We start from the raw sequence: 22868 nt of genomic DNA, 5'->3' as shown, positions 1-22868 counted from the left end.
AAATCCAATTCCAATCTTTGCCATATGTTACATCTAATGTGTTAAGTAAATTGTGGAATAAGACAGTTTTTAAGAGTTCAATAAATGTTCCAGATTAATCTAATTCACCCTATCGAATGTACATAAGCCCTCTGTTTGACTGCAAACATTATTAAGAACCAGTCATGAATACACTATTGCAAATACCTGGAAACCTATTAACAGAAATACAGTGAGGGTGTTACAGTTCTGAACACGTAGCCTGGCAACATGCCTGTGAAGTAAGTGAGGTGAAGAAGTGAAGTGGCTTTTATTGTCATTTCAACCATATACAGCTGGTACAGTACACAGTGAAATGAATCAACTTTGCACCAGGACCATGGTGCTACATAAAACACAAACCTACATGAGACTACACAGAACTAACTAAAGACTACACAGACCTACACAGGATTTCCTAAAGTGCATGTGTGCAAATGTATAAACAGCACAAGTCAAGTACAAATTCCTAAAACAGGACAATAGGCACAATAAGGACAGTGCAGCGCTGACTAGTACACATTTCTAGTGTGGATAAAGTGGACAGAGTGCCATATGTAACTAACCCTAATATACTATGACACTATGTATTTACTATGATAAATACAGTGTTAGCAGCAAGAGTGCAGGTGGTCAATACAGTATTTTGTGTACAGTGTTTTAGCAGCAATTTAAGAAAGAATAAGTTACAAAAAGTTGCAAAAGTTGCAGAGGGAGTGGAGTGGTGTTCCGTTGATCATGAGTGTGTCTGTGTGCATGTGTGTGCATGTGTGTGCATGTGTGTGCATGTGTGTGTGTGTGTGTGGGAGGGTTGGTGTCAGTCTAGTTTCTGAGTATTAAGGAGTCTGATGGCTTGGAGGAAGAAACTGTTACACAGTCTAGGCCTGAAGGGCCTGAATGTTTCAGTCCCTTTTGCCAGATGGCAGGAGGGTGAAGAGTTTGTGTGAGGGGTGCATGTGGTCATCCATGCTAGTGGCTTTGCAGATGCAGCATATGGTGTAAATGTCTGTGATGGAAGGAAGAAAAACTCCAGTGATCATCTCAGCTGTCCTCACTATCCGCTGCAGGGTCTTGAGATCCAAGACGATGCAGTTTCCAAACCAGGCAGTGATGCAGCTGCTTAGGATGCTCTCGATAGTCCCTCTGTAGAATATGGTGAGGATAGGAGGTGGGAGATGGGCTTTTCTCTGCCTTGGTAGAAAGAAAAGACACTGCTGGGCTTTCTTGTCAATGGAGCTGGTGTTAAGGGACCAGGCCAGGTTCTCCGCCAGGTGAACACCAAGGAATTTGGTGCTCTTGACAATCTCCACAGAGGAGTTGTTTATGTTCAGCAGAGAGTGGTCGCGCCGTGCTTTCCCGAAGTCAACAACCGTCTCTTATGTCTCTTAGGTTGTTGGTTCTGCAGCAGTCCGTTAGCCGTTGCACCTCCTCTCTGTATGCTGACTCATCGTTCTTGTTGATGAGACCCACCACGGTTGTGTCATTGCTGAATTTGATGTGATTCGAGCTGTGCATCGCTGCATAGTCATGAGTCAGCAGAGTGAACAGCAGTGGACTGAGCACACAGCCCTGGGGGGCCCCAGTGCTCATTGTAGAGGTGTTGGAGATGCTACTTCCGATCTGGATTGACCGAGGTCTACCAGTCAGGAAGTCCAGGATCCTGTTACAGAGAGAGGTGTTCAGGCCCAGCCGGCTCAGCTTTCCAATCCAGTGCTGAGGAATGATTAAGTAAGACAAAATATCAGCCTGATTGTGTGTGTGTGTTTTTTTTTTTTCCAGATACTTCACTTGTTTTAGTTTTCACTGTATTTAAATTGTATTGCAGCTGGTAGTGTTGGTGAATCACAGCTCTAAAATCTGTAGTTTAATCCTTACCTCTGATTATTGTCTAGCATGTTCTCCCTAGGCCTGCTAAAGGTCCGACAATGGTTGTAATCCGGCCTGACAAATGAATTTGAATCTGTGTTCTAAGTGTCAAACCTTCTACTTTTTTCCCCTGATGAAGTCCTTTGTTGTGTTGGCAGTGTGTTTTGGGTCATTGTCTTGCTGCATGTATATTGGCAGACAGAATGTTTCTGTAGACTTCTGAATTCATTCTGCTGCTACTTTCATGAGTTACATCATCAATAAAGATTAGTGAGCTCATTCCAGATGCAGCCATGTAAGCCCAAGCCATGACACTACCTCCAGCGTGCTTGACCAGTGAGCTTGTATGTTTTGGATCATGAGCAGATACTTTCTTTCTCCACACTTTGGCCTTTCCATCATTGAGGTTAATCTTGGGTCAATAACTTTTGATTGAATTCTCAAATTTCAATATGGTCTGATTCTTACTGTTGATGAGTGGTTTAGATCTTGTGGTATGGCTAGCCATCTTCAAATGGTGGATTGTGATACCTTCACTGCTGCCCTGTGGTGGTTGTTTTTCTTCACATCTCTCACAATGTTTTCATGTCATTAGCTGCTGTTGTTTTCTTTGGCCAACTTGTTCAATATCTGGTTGTTAGTACACAAGTAATTTCTTTCTTTTTCAGGACAGTTCAAATTGTTGTATTGGCTATGCCCAATGCTTGTGCAATGGCTTTTTTTTTTCTTTCTGTCTTTTTCAGCTTCAAAATAGCTTTCCTTTCTCCCAAAGACAGCTTTCTGGTCTTCATGTTGGTTTATCGTTTGTAAAAACAAATACAGTCTTCACAGCTGAAACCCAGGGATCAAACATTCAAAGCTGTTAATTGTTTAACCAATCAATTAACAGGGTATACCTCGGCAACAAGAAACACCTGTCAGTCACATATTCTAGTATTTTTACACTTGGATGGGTGGATTCAAACAAACACAATGGGTGGATTCAAACAAAATGTACTAAGTTGTTCAACACATCTAGATGTAAATGAAAGCTGAAATTCTGAGCTAGCATCTCATATTCATCTTTTGATCTAAAACTCAAATGTCTTGGATGGGAAACAAAAATATCAGACAGTCAAAGAAAAAAAAAAAACATATCCCAGAGTTTTGCAAATTCTCCCAGTGATATAGGTAACCATGAACTAATCACTAATGGTTAAGCATTAAAAGGTAACTGTTGTCACTATTCAGTTATTTCAGTTGCTTATCCAGATCTTTATAAGTAAGGAATTTTATGTAACTGGAACCTCACAAATTTTATTTGAATACTCTTGCATTAGGGGGCAAAATAGAGTAATAAACTCAGTGTGTAAACTCCCCTGCTGACAAAAATGTGCTAATAATGTAATTCTTCATTGATTCTTGATTGTAGCCATGTCTCTTTCCAAATTAACAATTTTAGGAGTTTCATACTTTTATGTTTTTATTGTAAATAATTTTGCATTTTACATGATCACATTTACAAGAAGTTTTTGATGTGTTGTTGGTCTGATAAACTGATATATTTTTTTTTTTTTTGGTCTGCCCGACTTAACATTGGACTAAGTATAATGTGGCCCATTACCTAAAATAAATTTGACACCCCTGATATGGGATCCTAGTTATTAGTTGTGATCAACTATTAGCCAAACACGGCCCACTGTTTCATTTTATTTGGCCCATGCAAACTTTCAGAAGCACTGCTGCACAACATTTGACAACATCTAGAATTCACATCAGATCCAGAGCGCAGCAACCACCTACATTCTGCATGCACCACTGTATAGTGTCCACAGGCTCAAATTTCACAGCACTGAAACACTGGTTAAAATCAAGGGGTTCATTTAAAATTGGAAATAAACAGAAGGCTTTAGAATTTTAAATATTTTGAATATTTAATATATTCAACATTCCACCCTATTTCTAGGTCCTTATTTAAATGTAAGCAAAGGTGTGATATTGACCATGTTAATGTTATCTGCTTTGAACAATAGGTCAGATTTTCCTCATGCTTAATCTCTTCTATTGTGTGATATTGGGAGAACAGGAGCAGGGAGTAGACAGATAGGGGGATGTAACAGAGACGGACAGAGAAAAGAGGGGCTCTCTGCCCCGGTTATGCCGCCAAATGATCTACTGCCAGTTGGACCGCCTCCTCCAGCAACGCTGGTCTGTGGCACTGGATACATTCTGCCATCCCTTCTGGCCATCTAGTGATGAACTGCTCCAGCACCATGAGGTCCTCCACCTCTTCAGTGATGCACTTCTCTGCCAGCACCCTCTTCTGACAGGCATCTCGGAGCTGCTGGGTTGAAGGTGAATGGGTGGCCAAAGTTGCTGAATGTCACTGGGCGGTACTGCTGACGATGTTGACGCAAGCTTGTCTTCCCTCAACAGTAGGGGAAGCAGATGGATGGCCCACTGTGTTTCCAACCAGTCCCTCTCTGCCATTGCCTGCTCAAAAAGCTCCACAAATGTTTCTATGTTATTGTGGAGCCCCACTGTTTTTAGCATGATGTGGGTCGTGGGTGCGGCAAATGCTGTGGTTACTGCTGGAGTACCGGGGGCTGAGACAAACTCTGAGGCACATGACAGTCCTCGGTCTGCACCTGAAGGATAGCCTTGAAGTGTTGTATCTCAGCACGCATCTTGAGGAGGGCTTGATGTTGGTTTTGGTGTGTGCTGGTGAAGGTCTGGATCAGGTTGGTGAGGGGCAAGGAGTCCATTACGGCGTATCCATAAACTATAGCATGTAAGTGCAAGGCGATTTATTTTGGGGGGGAAAAATACAAATCCCAGTGAGCCAAACAGGAGGTGTATATGCAAGGAGAGGTGCAGACCCTCAAAAAACAAACAAAAAAACACACAAAAAATAAGCAAAAGCTCTTTGTACAAGTCTACGAATATAGCCAGAGGTCCTACTTCCATTAGGCTCTGGTTCAGACTGACTAGACAGCACTTCTGGGCTCCTTATGTGGGGTAAGCACCAACCCTTGGAACCACTCACATAGCTACACAAAAGAATGACATTAAACAATCAATCAACTTTACAATACATTCAATATTGTACCCCCTCATATTGTTACAATTGATCACCCTTCTTATGATGAACAAAAAAATACAAACAATAATACATGTAATAAATACTAATATTAGCATAGAGCAACCTTTAGTGTGGTGGTATCTTCCACCAACCTCTTTAATCTGGAAGTATGCCTGAGGTAAACAAAATAAAAGTGTGCTGTAACATGACTTCTCGTTTTGGTCTGCAGAAATGTGCACTCGGAATACAGAGAACAACGAACAACAAACTGCCGGCATTACAAGAAACAATACAACACTAACTTCACTGATAAGTACAATGAACAATAAAGAACATTTACACAAGATGTATTTTGTCTGTGTGTGTCTGTGTGTACTCTAGTTTAAAACTGTTATCTATGTGCGAATGTGTGACAATATCATGGCGTGACAGTTCTCTGCACTACAACTGCACGTGCACTCACAGCTGAAGTGCCAGCACTAGAAACAAATTGGATCTATAAAGCAAATGAAAATGTGATGTAAAATATGAAATAAGTGGAAGTTACGTGCTGTCGCAGTCTGTGACAGTGTTCTCTATCACAGGTAGATAAGTTTTTTTTTTTTTTTTTCTTTTTTCTTTTTTGTAGTTTGAGGCATGGTGGCACAGTGGGTAGCATTGCCACCTCACAGCTCAAGTGTTTCCCAGTTTGACCCTGAGCTTCGGTTATCCTGCTTTTAAAAACAGCTTAGACCAGCCTAAGATGTTTGCTGGCTTTAGCTGATTTGATGGTCTTGATTAGATTGATAGTTGGTGGACTAGCTGGTCTCCCAGCCTAGTTTAGCTTGTGTTAAGGTGGACTCGTTAGTTGGCCAGTTTGCATCCCAGCTTGGCCCCAGGTCAAAAGGGGTTAGCTGGTCATCAAGCCTAGATATGAGAGTAATTTGCTGACCAGTATGGCTGGCTGGTCAGCAAATTACTCTCATATCTGGCAGCACCTGTATCATGATGCAGGGGCATGCTCTGGCAGGTTGTGAGATGACAGAAATAAAGAAAAAAATGTTAAATTATAAACTTGAATGAATGGTGATTTTTCTCTAGAACACATAGTGTATTGCCTGATGGGAAAGGCTGTTGAGCACTGGATGGTATCATTGTGAGTGCAGAGTGAGTTTTTTTTAATGAACCAATTCAGTCCTTTCATATCTTGAATAAGATGGGAGCTGCTGTCCTTTCTGGACAAAAAGATACATTGAGTAAAAGCCCTTGTTCTGAATGGTGGGTTCCACTTATTTGGGTTGCACCTCTGTCCAAGAGGGAAGGAACTTCTTGGGTCAGAGCAGCACCTGTTTTCACAGTCTGAAAATGGTGAGGCCTTGAGCCCCAAGAAGGTCAGCATTCAGGATAAGGGTCAAAAGTGGAAATGGAGTCTGTACTCCAATAACAAGGTCAACAATGTCTACTGGCTTGAGGTAGTCAGTACCCTATGGGTGGTGTTTTCTGCCGGGAAGCGTCCTGCCAGCAACCCCTGCCATTCATTCACAGGCTCCGTGGAACACCATGGTACTGAGTACTCTCTGCTGTACTGATTACTCCCTGCATGTGACAACAATCTCTCATATTCTTCACATGTCTGGGCCATGGGGCAGGGTGGCTAGACAGAAGCCCTTTCTCACAAAAAAAATCATCCAAGCTCAACTAAATCACCCGAAACCATGTGGCAAAATGTGTCATGGTCATAGGAGACCAATTCCAAAAGGTATAATAATTCCATAATTCCAAAAGGTATGTTTGGTGCAAAAAAAGCGTATCACCAAAAGAACACTACACCCATGGTGTAGCATGATGGTGGAAGCACCATGCTTTATGGGTCCTTTTCTTCAGCCAGAAGTGGGGCTTCTATCAAGGTGGGGGGAATCATGAATAGCTACAAATACCAGTTGATTTTAGTGCAAAACCTTCAGGTTTCTACTAGTCAGCTAAAGATGAAAAGGAATTTTCACCTTTTACCACAACGATGACCCAAAGCATACATACAAATCAACAAAGGAATGGCTAAACCAAAGGAAGATCAGTGTTTTTGAATGGCCTAGCCAGAGCCCAGACCTGAATCCAACTAAAAATCCCTGGGTTGACCTGAAGCGGGCTGTGCACAGGAGATGCCCTTACAATTTGGTGGATCTAGAATGTTTTCGCAAGAAAGAGTGGGCAAATAATGCCAAGTCAAGATGTGTCACGCTAATACACACTTACCCAAAAAGTGGTGGAGTGGTGTAATGAAATCAAAAGGTTCTTTAACAAAGTATTAGTTTATCAAGCTCAAATTTGGTATGCTGCATCTATGTGCTAATCTTTAAGTGGATTTTTGATGGTGATCTAAGTACTTAAAAAATATGAACACCATCAGCCAATCAGATTTCAGCAGGCATTTGACAGGGTTAGCATTGAGCTGTCTTCACATAACCTGAGAACAATGTTCATCTATTGTCTGTTTGTTTATTGTTCTTTATAAATTGGCAAGAACTGGGCACTTGGGGGTGCTAATTGGGATGTTTGCTTTTATATTTACATTTCATATTTAGAGCTTTATTTAACATTTACATTTAACTTTCAGATTTATATTTAAAATTTACACTGAAATGTAAAACTGTTATTTTACAGTGATCCTTATCTACATGTATGGCCTCAAATATTCAAAAAAATCAGATAGAGAAGAGTATTTTTACATTTAATGCCCCTTAGTGGGAAATGACAATCAGAAATTCTTATAAATATGGGCATGCAAATTTATTACAGTACCTCTCTTTATGTATCTAAAAAATAAAGTACACTCTCCTTCAATTCTCTGTTTTTATTTCTCAGGGCCTACTTAACAATTATGTGGTCCTCACTGACTTCTATAAACAAACAAATTATCTCAGGTGACAAGAAGTAAACACAACAGATTTCAATATGTAGTTATTTTCGAAAAGTTAATCAACATTCAGAAACCAGGTGGGAAAAAATAAGTACACCCCATAATTCAGTAACATGTAGAACCACCTTTAGCAACAATAACTTGAAGTAAATGTTTTCTGTAGGAGTTTATCAGTCTCTCACATTGTTTTGGAGAAATTTTGGCCCACTGTTCTTTACAGCATTGTTTCAGGTCACTGATGTTTGAGGGCATTCATTTATGCACAGCTCTCCTAAGATCCTGTCACAGCATCTCAATGGTGTTGAGGGCTGGACTTTGACTTGGCCATTCCAACACCTTAATTGTTTTCTTCTTCAACATCTGAATGGCTAATTTGCTGGTGTGCTTGAGATCATTGTCCTGTTGCATGACCCAGTTTTGGCCTAGATTATGTTGCTGGACAGATGGCCACATTTATCACAAGAATATTCTGGTATAAATTGGAGTTCATCATTAAGGTTCAAGGTTCTTTATTTATCACATACATATTACATACATTTGACGTAAAGTAGTGAAATATTTTTTCTTATCTCCCTCCCCTTTATCTACAAGATACTAGAAAAGGTTGTAGCATAGCAGCTATGCTCACACCTACATAGGAATAACATTCGTGAAATGTATCAGTCAGGATTTAGGCCTCATCAAAGCACAGAGACAGCACTGGTTAAAGTGTTAAATGACCTACTACTGGCCTCTGTTCAGGGTTTTGTCTCCTTGCTTGTATTGCTTGACCTTGGTGCAGCTTTTGATACCACTGGTCATGCAATTCTCCTAGATAGACTAGAAAATGTTGTAGGCGTTAAGGGAACAGCCCTCTCCTGGCTCAGGTCTTATTTGACTGATCATTATCAGTTTGTAGATGAAAATGGTGACTTCTCCACGCATACAAAGGTAAAGTTTGGTGTTCCGCAAGGCCCTGTTTTAGGCCCACTGCTCTTTTCTTTATATATGCTATCTCTGGGCAAAATTATTCGTAAACATGGTATTAGCTTCCACTGTTATGCTGATGACACACAGTTGTATGTTTCAGCAAAGCTAGATGACAGACACCAGCTTAATAAAGTTGAGGAATGTGTAAAGAACATTAGACACTGGAGGCTTATTAATTTTCTCTTACTTAATTCTGACAAGATAGAAGTACTTGTAGTAGGACCACATGCAGCTAGAAGTAAGCTTTCTGATTAAATAATATCTCTGGATGGCCTTTCTGTTTCATGATGTGCAGCAGTAAAAGACCTCAGTGTGATTATTGATTCCAGTCTTTCATTTGAAGCTCATGTAGATATTACTAGGATCGCTTTCTTTCATCTCAGAAATATTGCTAAGATAAGAAATATAATGACAGTACATGATGCAGAAAAATTAGTTCATGCTTTTGTTACCTCTTGGTTGGATTATTGTAATGCCTTGCTGTGTGGCTGTTCCAGTAGATGCATAAACAAGCTCCAGACAATGTCTGTTGTTAAAAGCTCTATACAAATAAAGTTGAATTGAATTGAATTTAACTTGTCAAAGAGATCATGGATAAATATAGATTATATCCATTAATATTAGAGGGCTAAAAAGCCTGAACAAGAGAGCCATATTTCTTGACTATTTGCACAGGAAAACAATAGATATAGCACTAACACAAGAGTCATATCTGAAACAAATAGATGTGCAGAGGTTACAGAAAAGACTCTACAGAGCATTTGCTTCCTCTAGTGATAATACCAAAACTAAGGAAACGGTTGTTCTGATTTCTCTGAAATATACATTTGAAGTTGACAAAGAGTCACGATAATTCTGGCAGGTTATCTTATATCTGTGTCAACATTGAGGGGAGGAATATAGCATTTTTTATCAGTTTTTGTTGTGTTTGATGTTACTTTCTTCCCACATATAACCTGGCACTCCCTGGTTCTTTAATAATTGGAGGGGATATGAATGCAGTCTCAGACCCAGTGCTAGACATTGTAGTCATTATTGGAATTTCTCTCATTTAACATTGGCACTTTTAAAGATCCATTTTTGTCTGAGAAGCAGCAAAGGGTTTCATTAAAGACTTTACAACATCATTTGCCGCTAACCTGAAGAAAATAAGGAATAGTACAATTGATTTGAATAGTACAATTGATTCATTACAGGAACAGTGTCAGAAATTAGAAAACCGATTTAAAAACTTCCTTCTCCCATCCACTTTTTAACTTGCTACAAAACTACAGGGCAGAATTAAATGATCTCTTGAGGAGAAGAGCTGAATTCACAATACATCAGACCAAACAAAATTTACTATTTTAATGGCTCCAGACCCAGTAAACTCCTGGCTCTGAGATTAAAACAAAGTCAATCCAAAGCCACCATTGAAACTATTTGTCATCCAGTTAAAGGGCTTGTTAGTGATGGTAGGGAAAGTAATAATATATTCCATGCCTTTTTTCGGAACTTTATACATCTGAGTTAGACTTAGAAAAGTCTAAGTGCGATGTCTGTCTGCGCTCTCTCGATTTACCAAGTCTCAATTCGGAAGAAGCCGAACAGCTGGGCCAACCAATCACCCTTGATAAAATCAAACAGGCATTACAATGGGCAAAGAAGGGTAAATCACTGGGGATAGATGGGATTTTGGCAGAACTAGTGCTTCAATACTTTGACATCCTTGGTCCTGTCTTCCTGTTGGCCATACATTCTGCAGTTGAGGCTGGTGCTTTTCACACACAGTTGAACACTGCATTGATTTCACTGATACCGAAGCAAGGGAAGGATCATACGAAGTGTGCCAATTACAGACCGATCATTTTGATAAACACCGACATATACAAGAGTGTTCCCTATGCCTTCAGCAATATATAGATAAGTTAATCCACCCAGACCAGACTGATTTTATACTGGGAAGACTGGCAGTCAATAATATTCATAGGTTATTGCATGTTGGCACCCCTCTGCCTTAGTCCCGACTAATGGACTACATTCAAAGCCGTTTAATATTAAACGCGGAATAAGAGAAGGCTGTCCGCTATCCCCAATGCTTTTTGCATTATCACTTGAGCCCTGGCTCAACTGATAAGGCAGAATAACATTTGCTCTATCTCAGTGAACTCTTGCAAACAACATATTTCTCTCTATGCAGACGATACATTACTGTTTATCTCTGAGCCTCAGATATCAATCCCCAGAATTTTGAAAGTATTTCATGATTTCAGCCATTTTTCAGGATGCAAAATTAACTGGAACAAGTCTTCCCTGCTTTTACTCAATGGAAATGCTAAAGCCCCTTCTCTTCCATTTGATATCCCAGTATAGACTACCATCACCTATTTGGGTATTGCTGTTCAGACCTCACTACATGCCATTGCAAAAAAAACAATTATTGAAAAATACTGACAAATGTTGAATGAGACTTTAAAAGATGGACTACATCGTCAATGTACTAATAATGTACTACCTCGGATTAATTTTCTTAGCTCAATGATCTCTCTACCCTCCGCAAACCCCCCACCCCCCTCGCCGCCCCCAAAAGGAATTTGTAGTTAAAGGTTGATTCTCTGATACAAAAATTTGTGTGGAATGGGAAACAATCCAGACTAAAGTAAAGGACACTGCTGTGTACAAAAAGCAATGGAGTTCTGGAACTTCCTAATTTTGAATTATACTAAAGGACTTTTCAACTAAAATGCATCTAAATATGGATGGATCCACATTCCAAAGTGCCTTGGAGACACATGGAGGAAAGTTTAGTGGGGAAATACAGATTACAAGATATTTTATTTTCGGAGTTGGGGATTAAACAATGTATGCTAGCTTTCAGTCCAATCATTACCAATTCAATATCCAATTTCAGACAAATTGAAAAATAAATACATTATACAAATAAATGGCATGTACACTCACCCATTTGGCACAACAGATATATTTTATCTGGAGGCAGACCATTTGTTTTTTGAACATTGGACACAGAAGGGCATACATACATTTGAGGATCTATTTGGTGCTATTGGCCTAATGACTTTTCAGGAATTATGCTCACTTTACAGGACAGAACCTTTCTTTATTTACTTGCATCTCAGATCAGCACTGAAGGCCTATGGGGTCCCTTGGGGGAACAACTTGTTGCACATCTGATTATTAAATGGTTTATTTTATTTCCCTCCAAGAACCTGGTCTCTTGGATGTATTTGAACATTTTGGAGTAAATTACAATACCAACTAACTATATCTCAATTGTGGGAAAAATAATTAGGGGTGGGGGAGGGGATATAAACTGGGAGAAGGTGGGGGTGGGTGTGATTTATTTTGGTTATACTTAAAATATGTTTGCATTATGATATAGTATTCGTTAGTATGGGTTTGAATAAAAAAAAAACATTTGATCACAAAGAGGAAATAATTTATTCGAAATCAAAAAGTAGTCTATTTGTAAGTATGACTTTAGTGATGAAGAGTAGCATGAATATTCAGCTTTGTTGGGATATTTTCTCCTCCATGGGTCACATAAATCAAGTTCCTCTATAAAACTATGAAGTTTTTTCCTACTTTGCATGTGAGCTGTGATTATGATTAAATTGCTAGGTTGGGAGGCCAGAATTAAGAACGAGTTTTGAAAAAATTCTTCATTGTCAGAATTGGGCCATACATGTTCACAAGGGTAATGTTATTGTCTATAAAAAAGCCTTGTTCAATTAAAAATCAATCTGCTTTATCTCATATTACTTTTATTTTAAATGGGGTGGCATTATGAATCAGAATAATTACCCCCCTTGAGTTGGATGTATATGAAGCAGAGATCGCTTGGCTTGGCCACCTCCTACATACCTTCAGTAATTCGCTAGATATTAGGTGGATTTCTTGTAACAACACAATAGATATTGTAGACATGTCCTGCTTCAACTTTGAAAGTTTACCCAGACCAGGGGCATTGCAAGAGTTGGAAGAGATAAGGGGCTTAGCCCCCCTGAGAACAGTTCATCATCTTCTCATTTGTCTTTTTTAAGTCCTGAAGTGTGATTTATATAATGGTGTAAGCTGTTAGCTTATATGAAGCATACTCCAAGCAATGTGCTACAAGGCCACAAACATGTTAATTTGGGCAAAGTGACGAATTAACTGAGGTGTAGCAAGCTAGCCAACCAATCTCTGATTTAACTATTAGTTATAGTTTGCTCAAGTACGATCAACTGATTTGCCCATCACTAGATAACATAACAGTAACAGATGTTATCAGACAGTTGCCTAGCTGGCTATATCAAATCTAGATAAAATAGCTAGCTCCTAAAATTTACAACATTATTTCTCTGAATAATGTTTATTATTTATACATTTATGACATACATTTTATTGGTAAAGTTATTTAATTTCACCAAAACTACAAACTTACAAAGTGGCATTGTAAACTGTGAATAGTTATTAAGCTTAGAAGTTAGAAATAAATTCGCAGTTTTAGAAATAAATTCTCTTCACAGCTCTTTGAGTGAATGAATGACGATTGTTCAATGCGATTTGTTGAAACCTGCTGAGTGACAACAGTCCCACCTGCCGGCCGAAACATGTACTGTTTAACAGCTGCCTAATTAAATACCCAACACGTAAAACCAGTGCTTCAGAACTGCGTTGAGTGGAAGGAACGTTTAAGGAAAGGAGTAAGCTGTAATCTACCTCTGCTTTTCATCACTGACAGACGGATTTCCAATACTGGGAGAACAAATTAAAAGTCATAAAACCTGTTTTATTTGTGAAAGTGAAACATGTTCAATCTTCAAAAAGATCAGGGGCTTTTGACAATTCATCAGAGGCTTAAGCCCCCCAAGCGCCCCTCGCTACGCCACTGACCCAGACCCCTAACATTCCAGGATATAAATGTTATCTGAGATTCACTTGACATCTTTTACATTACATTTCCATAACTCTATGATCATACCCACAAATGTAATAACACAAGAGAAAAATATTTAATAAAAATACTTGAGGTGGAAAACAAATATTGAATCCAATGAACATCGAGCTTGTATACCATGGCTCTTGAACGCACCTGAACAGAACAAACCAGTGTTCGCCCCGTTCCCTCCATATTATAAAGATTATTCAACAGGCTTGGTTGGACCTACAACTAGGAACACATCCTTGGTGAGCGAAATATCCATTAGGCACCTAACTGTCTACAAACAGCCTGATGTAATAATTAAACATCAGGAATATACAATTGTCTTTTCCATCAAATATTCATTGAACTGACTCCGTCCCTAAGTCCCATTTAAATATGTTTGTTATGGCTTGAACAGACAGGTATAGAATGTGAAATCTGTCACTTTACACGTCCAAATTAAACCAGACCAAAGTAAATTACCTTGATTATGAGATCAGCTATGCAAAATCAGACTGCATATCTGTTCAGCCTACTAGTTGAGGTCTTATCGTTGCTCTCCAAGCGCTTCTCAGTTTTCCTCTATGCACTTTTGTACATCTCCTGTGGTCTCACAGGTCTTCCACTGAACTTTATGCAGAAAGCTCAGTTTGTCTGGAAATACAAATCTGTAAGTTATGTTCAGCGACTAGAGACGTTTCTTCACCTCGTCTTATTGCTTTCGTTGTTGTCTCACCTCTACAGAAAATTCTGGGAAGAACATCACATTTTGCTCCTCATACTTTACTGTTCCCATCTCTCTGGCAGCCTGTATCACTCTGATGGTAGCAGAAATTGAGAAACTTCATGATCAGGACATGTGGATATTTCTGCAGCTTTGTTGGGAGTTTAGAAAGGTAGATGCTCCAAACACATCAGTCAGCCACTTTTCCAAAAAGTTTGCATCTAGATTCTTCTTCATGATCCTACCATAACGAAACTATACTCTTTTTGACCCCGGTTGAACTCAGAGACTACTTAGTCAGCTAAATGTCTTTTAAAGTTATAAATCTGGAAATCTGGCCGTTTGTGGTAGGACCACTGAGTTGTGCATCTGTCTAGCTGGACACCATGTTGGATCCCTTTTACTTGGTTTCCATTTGATTTACACCAATTTGTCATGCTTCCTTTTGGATTGAGTGGAACTTCAATCACAATCACTTCCCACAAGGCTTAGTACTTGGTCCTCTACTGTTCTCTCTCTATACCCAGTCTCTTGGTGAGGTCATAGGGATAAATTCACAGTGATAAATTTAAATATTTACAATATATTTTTGTGAATCCATTTATTTCTGTAAAGCTGCTTTGTGACAATGTCCATTGTTAAAAGCGCTATACAAATAAAATTGAATTGAATTGAATTGAATATTATGAACATGGGTTTTCATACCACTGCTGTGCAGATGACATTCAGCTTATCCTCTCCTTTCCTTCCTTAGACACTCATGTTTCTGCTCAGATCTCAGCATGCCTGGTAGACATCTCATTATGGGGGGCAGCTCCTAAGCTGAAATGTAATCCCAGCAAAAATGAACTGCCACTCAGGTGCTTGCTCAGTCCCTTGTCATTTCAAGACTGGACTACAGCTCCCGTCTGGCAGGTCTGCCTCTGCACATCATTCGACCTTTGCAAATGATAGTTTGTTCCAGTCAACTGTCATGTCAGACCAGCAGTTTGATCTATCTCTTGCAGAGCTGGTTCTTTCATATAAACACATGTATATACAGGAGGCGTGTTGAACCAGCAGGTAATGCATGATGATTCTCAACTGTATGTGATTACATCCAGTTGACTTGTGTGCTTTATTTGTCCTTTCAGAACCCCATGAACAAAACTGACAAGAGTTCACATACATCACCAGGGTTGGGATGATACTTCAAAAACATATACATGGCTGAATACCCACTACTCACTATTAAATGTAATCATTAATGTATTCAGGTACACTACTTAAAAGGGTTACTTATTCAGATGAATTCTTTTAAAATACATATTTTAAAGGCACAGTTGGAAGAATTATGATGTGTGCTAGAAAATTTCCATGTAGGCAGAGTAAACAACTGACAAAAAACTTGATTTTAATTGATTTAGTTCTATTGTAGGCTAACTGCTGCATGGCAGCATTGTTATAATGTTTTACCTGGAATTACAGGGCACCAAACTTTGACAAAATACTTTTACTTTGACTTTACTTTGTTCCTTGCCAAATGTATGGGCGGTGTTTTGGCTGTAGAGGTTTTAGCTTAGCTGCCTTTTTGTGGTCATTAGGAGAAACTCAACATGAGCAAACAGTGAAGTCTGGCAAATGTAAAATGTCCAAAAGCTAGGAGAGGACAATTAATTGAAATACAAAGTACAGGCCCCATCTCAAAACAAATAAAATCATCACCCTGTCACTCCCTAGCATGTTTGCTCATGAAAATGCACACATACACAGACATACAACTCACACAAACACACCGACTAATGGGAAACGCTACAGGAAATGTTTGTGCGCTATCCTAAGCAGTCAGCAAATGTCGCATTGTATTATTTTCTGGTGACAATGCTGTTCATGACTAAAGATGTGAGGACGTCCTTATCTATGGCCATCAACACGAATGCTTCAAGATGGTCCTATGATGCCGTAGATCTCAAGCAGTTCTTGATATAGTTGAAAACTTTGCTCACAAGCCACGTGGGCCACAGATAGAGTCAGAAGAAATTTGTATCCAAGACCAATGAGAGGGTATTAGTCAGGAGACTGTATTGATGTAGAACTTGGCAGCAACAATTTGCACATTGTTTACATAATGCATAGATCTGGCTCATGACATCCCATTGTTCATTCAAGGGTTCTTCATTTCCATCTTGAGCTTCCCCAGTGCTCATCCTGACACTATATTCATTTGACACAGAAACTTTCAACTTATCCCAGTGTGTGGCCAGATTCTGCAGTTCTGCTTCCAGGGCCTTTGCGGTAGCTCTGTTGACATATTTGATGAGGTTTTTACTCAGCTCATCCAGCTGCAGGAATGCCTCTGCTTTTTGTGGATCAAGAAAGGCCATGTCTTCTCCACTTCCAGTTTCAGCTCCCTGGGACCGAGGTACCAGGACCCAGAAACCAGCACCCTGGATGGTTGTCACCCTGCCCTCCCTCTCATTCATCTCCTTCTTCTCCGATGTCTTAGCCTGCTCCCTCTTTCTCTCTACACAGGTAGAATAAAAGAGTGGGTCCAGTGCCACTGTCTGTCTTCTCTCAACAAAACCATCCAGCTAGTGGAGGATCACCTGGTGTCATCCACTGCGGCAGGCAACATTGTTTTCTCTCTCTCTTTCTCTCTCCAACCTCTCTTCTCCCTTTCCAGTTTCAGCTCCCCAGGACAGAGGTACCAGGACAGAGGTACCAGGACAGAGGTACCAGGACCCCAAAACCCCAGATGGCTGTCACCTTCCTCTCCCTCTCATTCATTTCCTTCTTCTCTGATGTCTCAGCCTGCTCCCTCTCTCTCTACACAGGTAGAACCTTCCATGCCGACTGGTGTACTAACAACCAGACATTGAACAGAACAGCCAATGAGAACAACAGCAGTTGATGACAGAAACATTGTGAGAGCTGTGAAGAAAAACCCCAAAACAACAATTGATGTCATGAACAACCTCAATAGGGCAAGGGGTGAAGGTATCAAAATCCAGACTTTGAGAACAGAAATATGACATAATATGAATATAAGAAATATGAAATATGACACAGGACAAGATGCATACCACTCATCAGCAGGAAGAATTGAAAGACCAGATTGGAATTCGCAAAGAAATACAGAGGTGAGCCACAAAATGAGAGATTGGAAGCCATTCCATATATATCAGTGTTCATTCAATATATATTGGTGTTCCTTCTGTATACACCACTGTCCACTTTATTAGGAACACCTGTACATTCATGCAATTATCTAATTAGCCAATCATGTGGCAGCAGCGCAGTGCACAAAACCATGCAGATAAAGGTCAAGAGCTTCAGTTAATGTTCACATCAAACATTGTGAATAGGGAAAAAATGTGATCTCAGTGACTTTAACCATGGCATGGTTGTTGGTGCCAAAATGGGCTGGTTTGAGTATTTCAGAAACTGCTGATCTCCTGGGAATTTCACACACAACAGTCTCTAGACCACATCAGGTTCTACTCCTGCCAGCCAAGAACAGGAATCTGAGACTATCGTGACACAAGTTATCATGAGTCTGTGCTGACGATAGCCTCAGATTCCTGTTCTTGGCTGACAGGAGTGGAACCTGATGTGGCCATCTGCTGTTGTAGCCTGTCCACCTCAAGGTTCGATGTTTTGTGCATGCTGAGATGCTTTTCTGCTGTCACTTCTTTCAACTTGTATCCACTTCTCCTTTGCCACTTAAAGGACATACAAATTTAAAAATAAATAAATTACATATAATTTTTCAAGTAAAATTTCTTTTCTAAAACTCATTTTATTCAATAATGGATGTCACGTTAATGAATATAGGTGACATGCTGAAGAAAAAAAGTCGCTGTTTAAGCTCACTGCCACTTGTGCTTGTATCATTACCTGCTGCTAGATTCTGATTAATTTAGCCACTGCTATGGAATCGCTGTTTTCTAGTAAATCACAGGTACAGTGATCGTGTTAAAAGAGACAGAGGGGGAGGGAGAGGAATTAAAATTGGATTTATGTAGTTTGCTCAATGGTTTTCAGTTTTCTTTAATATCCATTTCTATCCGAGAAACTTAGACTTTTAGCAAAATACGCATTTTAGCTAAATAATTCTAACGCCGCTAGTCACAGGGGTTTGTTTGAGGGATGGACTCTCTGGGTGGTCTTACAAGCGGAACTTTCTGCTGAAATGCACAGAAAATCCAGATACGTTATTCAATTACAGAATTAAAAATTCCTGTCACAGTCATATACACTCTATTCTATATAGGTCTGGAATTAAAATTTCATTTTACCCAGTCAGATACTACTTTACTCAATTCCAAAGATCAAAGTTCCTCTTCTTTGGAACTCAAGGTGGCTGATTCCAAGATTTTCCGGCAAATAGTCGCTGCACAATCGCGTGGTTGAAGAGACAGTGGCAAAACAGTTGATCCTTAAAAGTTTCTTCCTAAAAGCAGGCGATATATGTTCCTGGTCCAGCTGCAAAGAAACAGAAATGTCGTACATTTGACAATATGCGTTGCAAAGCACAGTTTTGGTGCTTCTTTAAATATATTTCAATCTAATTGTTTGTTGCGCTCATCGGCCTTTTGACTACTCTATTTACGTTTATTTAAATGTTGACTGTATGCAAAAAAAAAAAAAAAACTTTAAATGTTTAAATGTAAATGTTCGTTTTAGTTGATGGTGTTTAATGATGGTGTTTCTAGCAGAAATTCTGTATCTCATCGTGCTGAACAAATACTGAACGCTGCCTTTTTTCTGGTCTTTATAAAATAGGGCAGTTACCATAACCTGCAGTGCACCACGCTGTCTGTCGCCGCGGACTTCACCATGGGGGTTAAAATCAGCTCCTGTGTGCTGTGCTTAATGTAAGTCACACTTGCATCTAAAACGATTCAGAAGCACGTCTTGTGTTGTGCTGGCAGTTGGTATTACCTGAAATTAATTTCGGTGGGATGAGGAAATATAGAAAATAAAATCATGATTGTTTTCCTGATCTGTTGAATTGGTAAATACTCGTGCATTTCCGGTGGATGTCAGATAGCAGTAGGAGCGGCGATGACACTAATTTTGTTATTTAATCATTTAAAGCAAAGTCTACTGTCAAATAATCTTTCCATATTAATAAAGTTGCCATAAAATACCTTTAAGACAGTTCCCAGTTCCGCTGAAAGGGTTACAATAACGTTAATAATAGGTGAAAATTACGCTTGTGTGTGTCTTGATCTACCTTTATTTTGCAGTAAATATTCCACCTGTGATGATAACAGTTACACTACATCCAGTGTCAATTTCAAATTTCACAGGGCACTCATTTACCAGTAAAGCTTGTGTAAGCGGAGGCACCTGAGATTGGGCTGTTTGCATACTATACATAGTGAACATTTCTTCAGACTGAACTTCCTCTTCCTCCTGAAGAAAATTTGCCCTCTTTGACTGCTTTCCTCTCTCCCATTTTCCCGTTTTCCTGCCTTTGTTAATAGCAGTTTCCTGTGGTTTCATTCTACATACTCTTTTCACATGTCCTATTTTACCACACTTGAAACATTTTTCGTTGGCAAACTTAGTCTTTCGGGCCATGATTAGTTCCACCACATCGATAACACATTCCTGCACCAGTCAGGTTACTTCTTTCTTCACTGTCCATCTTAAAAACAGTAGTATTCATACGATTTCCTTTCACTCTGTTCAAATCTGCCATATCCTTATTAGCAGTTTCAATAGCCTGAGCTTTCTTCAGTGCCGTTTCAAAAGTTAATCCATCCTCAGGCAGTAATCTCCGCTGTATGCTGTCATCACTGACTCCACACACTAATCTGTCTCTCAGCATCACTGTGAGTGTGTCTCCGAAATTGCAATCTTGTGCAAGTTTCCTTAACTCAGCCACATACTCCACTATGCTTTCATCAGGGCGTCTATTTCTTGAATTAAATTTCCACCTCTGAACTATTTCACTTGGCTTCGGATTAAAGTGGTTTTTCAATAAACTCACCAATTCTTCAAAACTCTTTATACCTGGTTTCTCTGGACTCAACAAATTCCTCATCAGTGTGCATGTCTGTGCTCCAACACAACTCAACAATATGGCTCGTTTCTTCTCTGGAGTTTCTACATCATTTGCCACGGAGAAATGATTCAGCATTTCACAATACTCTTCCCATGATTGTAATCCACTATTAAAAGGTGCTACACATCCGACCACTCCAGCCATCATTCCTTTCAATCAGTCACCACCCGCGGCAGTCATTAATCTCAATCAGCTGAGCTTACCGGCGTCGGCGTCGTGCTTTTTACTTGCTTCTAGAAAATAGCTGCTTCGTTATTCATACTTATTTATCTTCTTTTATCCTCGTCGCCATATGTAGTGCAGAAATTCACAGAAGGGAAACCATAATTCTTTGTGGGCAAGACCCATCTCAGCAGGCAGACAGTACAGGACAATGGTGCGCAACGCACTGCTCTTCTTCACGGCCTATGACTATCCAACCCATACACAATGCATTACCGCCCCCTACTGGACAAATCTCAATATACCCTCCTCACATACCACCATAATAAACGTTCTAAATGTTATTATCTTACAGTGCATACAGTGCACTAACTGTATAACTAACTGACTGTAAAGTAAAGCACAATGTCTTACAGTTTTTGCACCGCGTTGGTTTTATAATTAGTTTGCGATGGTTTTGTTGTTTTAAAGCAAGACACAAGGACTAGAAATACAGTAAATGAAAGTCCTTAATTGTTGTTTTTCTTGTGATGTGTGCTAAATATGACCTTTAATAAACATTTAAAATATTTGTTTGTTTAATGTTTTTTGTGGGGAAAAAAAGAAACATTTAAGTTGTAAAGAGCCATTTTCATGGGTTCATTTTCAAGAGCCCTAACATCGGTGGCGTACATTAATTTTTTTTTAAAATATATTATAATAAATTCGCATTAAGCACTGTTATTACTAAATCGTAATACATGACACTGCAGAGTATGATAACATATTTGTTTTGTTTTCTTTGTTTATGTCAGTAGTTTCAGCTACTGACCCAGCTGTCCGCCATGTGACGTAGGGATGGCTGACATGGTGAAATGGACGATATTTCTTTAAACACGAAGCGGAAAACTCAATCCAGATGGTGGCAGCAGTGCACCACCAAGAAGACAAAAAAAAAAAAAAAAAAAAAAAAAAAACAGCTACAGCCACGAGGAAGAGGAGACACGGCGAAGCAGCTACAGGAATAAGACAGGTAGGTAATAGCAGCGTTTTGTAATTTACTGGAGCATTTGTAGTACTCCAATACCCTAAATCCTGAGCAAAAAAAAAAAAAACGCTATTTAATATAAAACTTATATTATACATATCAGGGTTCTATGAGCGCAGTGTGTTCTCACAAAGTTATAGGTAACCCTCGCTACTGGACGCTAGCAATCTTAGCAACTGGTAGACATAATGTTTCTGGCATTCTGCTAATATGGATTCATAAGCCACTTGGGTGAAGTGGACTGGATAAACGCAGTCTACATACTCAGCTAGCAATTATTAAACGTTGAAACGTTTGTTTTTGGTTCTCGGAGCGTTCTGAGAGCAGATCCCTTTAATACGACCTTGATACTATACCGATACAAGCCTAGTTGGTAGTCATAAGGTTCCCTTTATATTGGCATCTAATAAAATAGGATGGGTACATTCACTTTCAAATGTAACAAGCCACATTAATACATGTGAAGACATATGGCTTAATAATAATAATAATAATAATAATAATAATAATAATAATAAAGTGACACCAGAATAAGCATAAAGATTTTAATGACAAGAAAATTATTATTATTGTTGTTGTTGTTGTTATTATTTTACTATTTAATGGGCTGTGCCTACATCTGATATAGTGTAGGCAATAATTTAAGTGCAGTTCAAGCACACATTTAGACTAAAAAAGACACACGCATATACATTTGGCAGTTGCACAGATCTTCCAGATGAAGTGGCCACTGAGTGTATTTCATAATACATGCACCCAGTAGTGTATATGTATGTATGTGTGTGTAATATATACACAAACACTGAAGACATTTGGGTTTGAGATCAAAAGATGAATACGAGATGATGGATCAGAATTTCAGCTTTCATTTCCTGATATTTAGACTACCCAATTTTTAGATGCACAAAAGGTTTGGAACAGTCTTAAAGTAAATAACACATAATATTTAGTTGCATATCCCTTGCTTGCAGGGTCTGCATCATGCTGGTGACCCAAGGACATCACCAAACTGTTGCAACCTTCTTTTGTGATGCTTTTCCTGGCTTGTACCACAGCTTCTTTCAGTTGTTGTTAGTTTTTGGGGTTTCTCCCTTCAGTCTCCACTTAATGCATACTCAGTTGGTTTAAGGTCTGATGATTGATTTGACCAGTCTAAAACCTTCCACTTTTTCCCCCTGTTGTTT

At 39.3% G+C, this 22868-nt stretch overlaps 1 protein-coding gene and 1 long non-coding RNA gene across 4 annotated transcripts in view; one reads left to right on the top strand and one right to left on the bottom strand.

Moving 5' to 3' along the window:
* Window positions 1–275: 275 nt before the first annotated feature.
* On the bottom strand, window positions 276–20890 carry LOC117596136 (uncharacterized). The gene is made up of 2 exons (XR_008301046.1): window positions 18718–20890; window positions 276–1731 (listed from the first exon to the last, which is right to left on the bottom strand). It is a non-coding gene; the product is annotated as an uncharacterized LOC117596136 (long non-coding RNA).
* Window positions 20891–21586: 696 nt separating this feature from the next.
* brat1 (BRCA1-associated ATM activator 1) overlaps window positions 21587–22868 on the top strand; it is a 43741-nt gene continuing 42459 nt past the window's right edge. For all 3 annotated transcript variants that reach the window (XM_053229843.1, XM_026932180.3, XM_026932179.3), the window contains exon 1: window positions 21587–21669. The gene's annotated coding sequence lies outside the window, so the exon portion shown is untranslated. The remainder of the gene's footprint in view (window positions 21670–22868) is intronic.

This window comes from Pangasianodon hypophthalmus, chromosome 26 (genome assembly GCF_027358585.1).
Source record: "Pangasianodon hypophthalmus isolate fPanHyp1 chromosome 26, fPanHyp1.pri, whole genome shotgun sequence".
NCBI classification, from domain to species: domain Eukaryota; kingdom Metazoa; phylum Chordata; class Actinopteri; order Siluriformes; family Pangasiidae; genus Pangasianodon; species Pangasianodon hypophthalmus.
The sequence above is the reverse complement of the archived record's forward strand: the minus strand, read 5'-3'. Positions and strand labels throughout refer to the sequence as shown.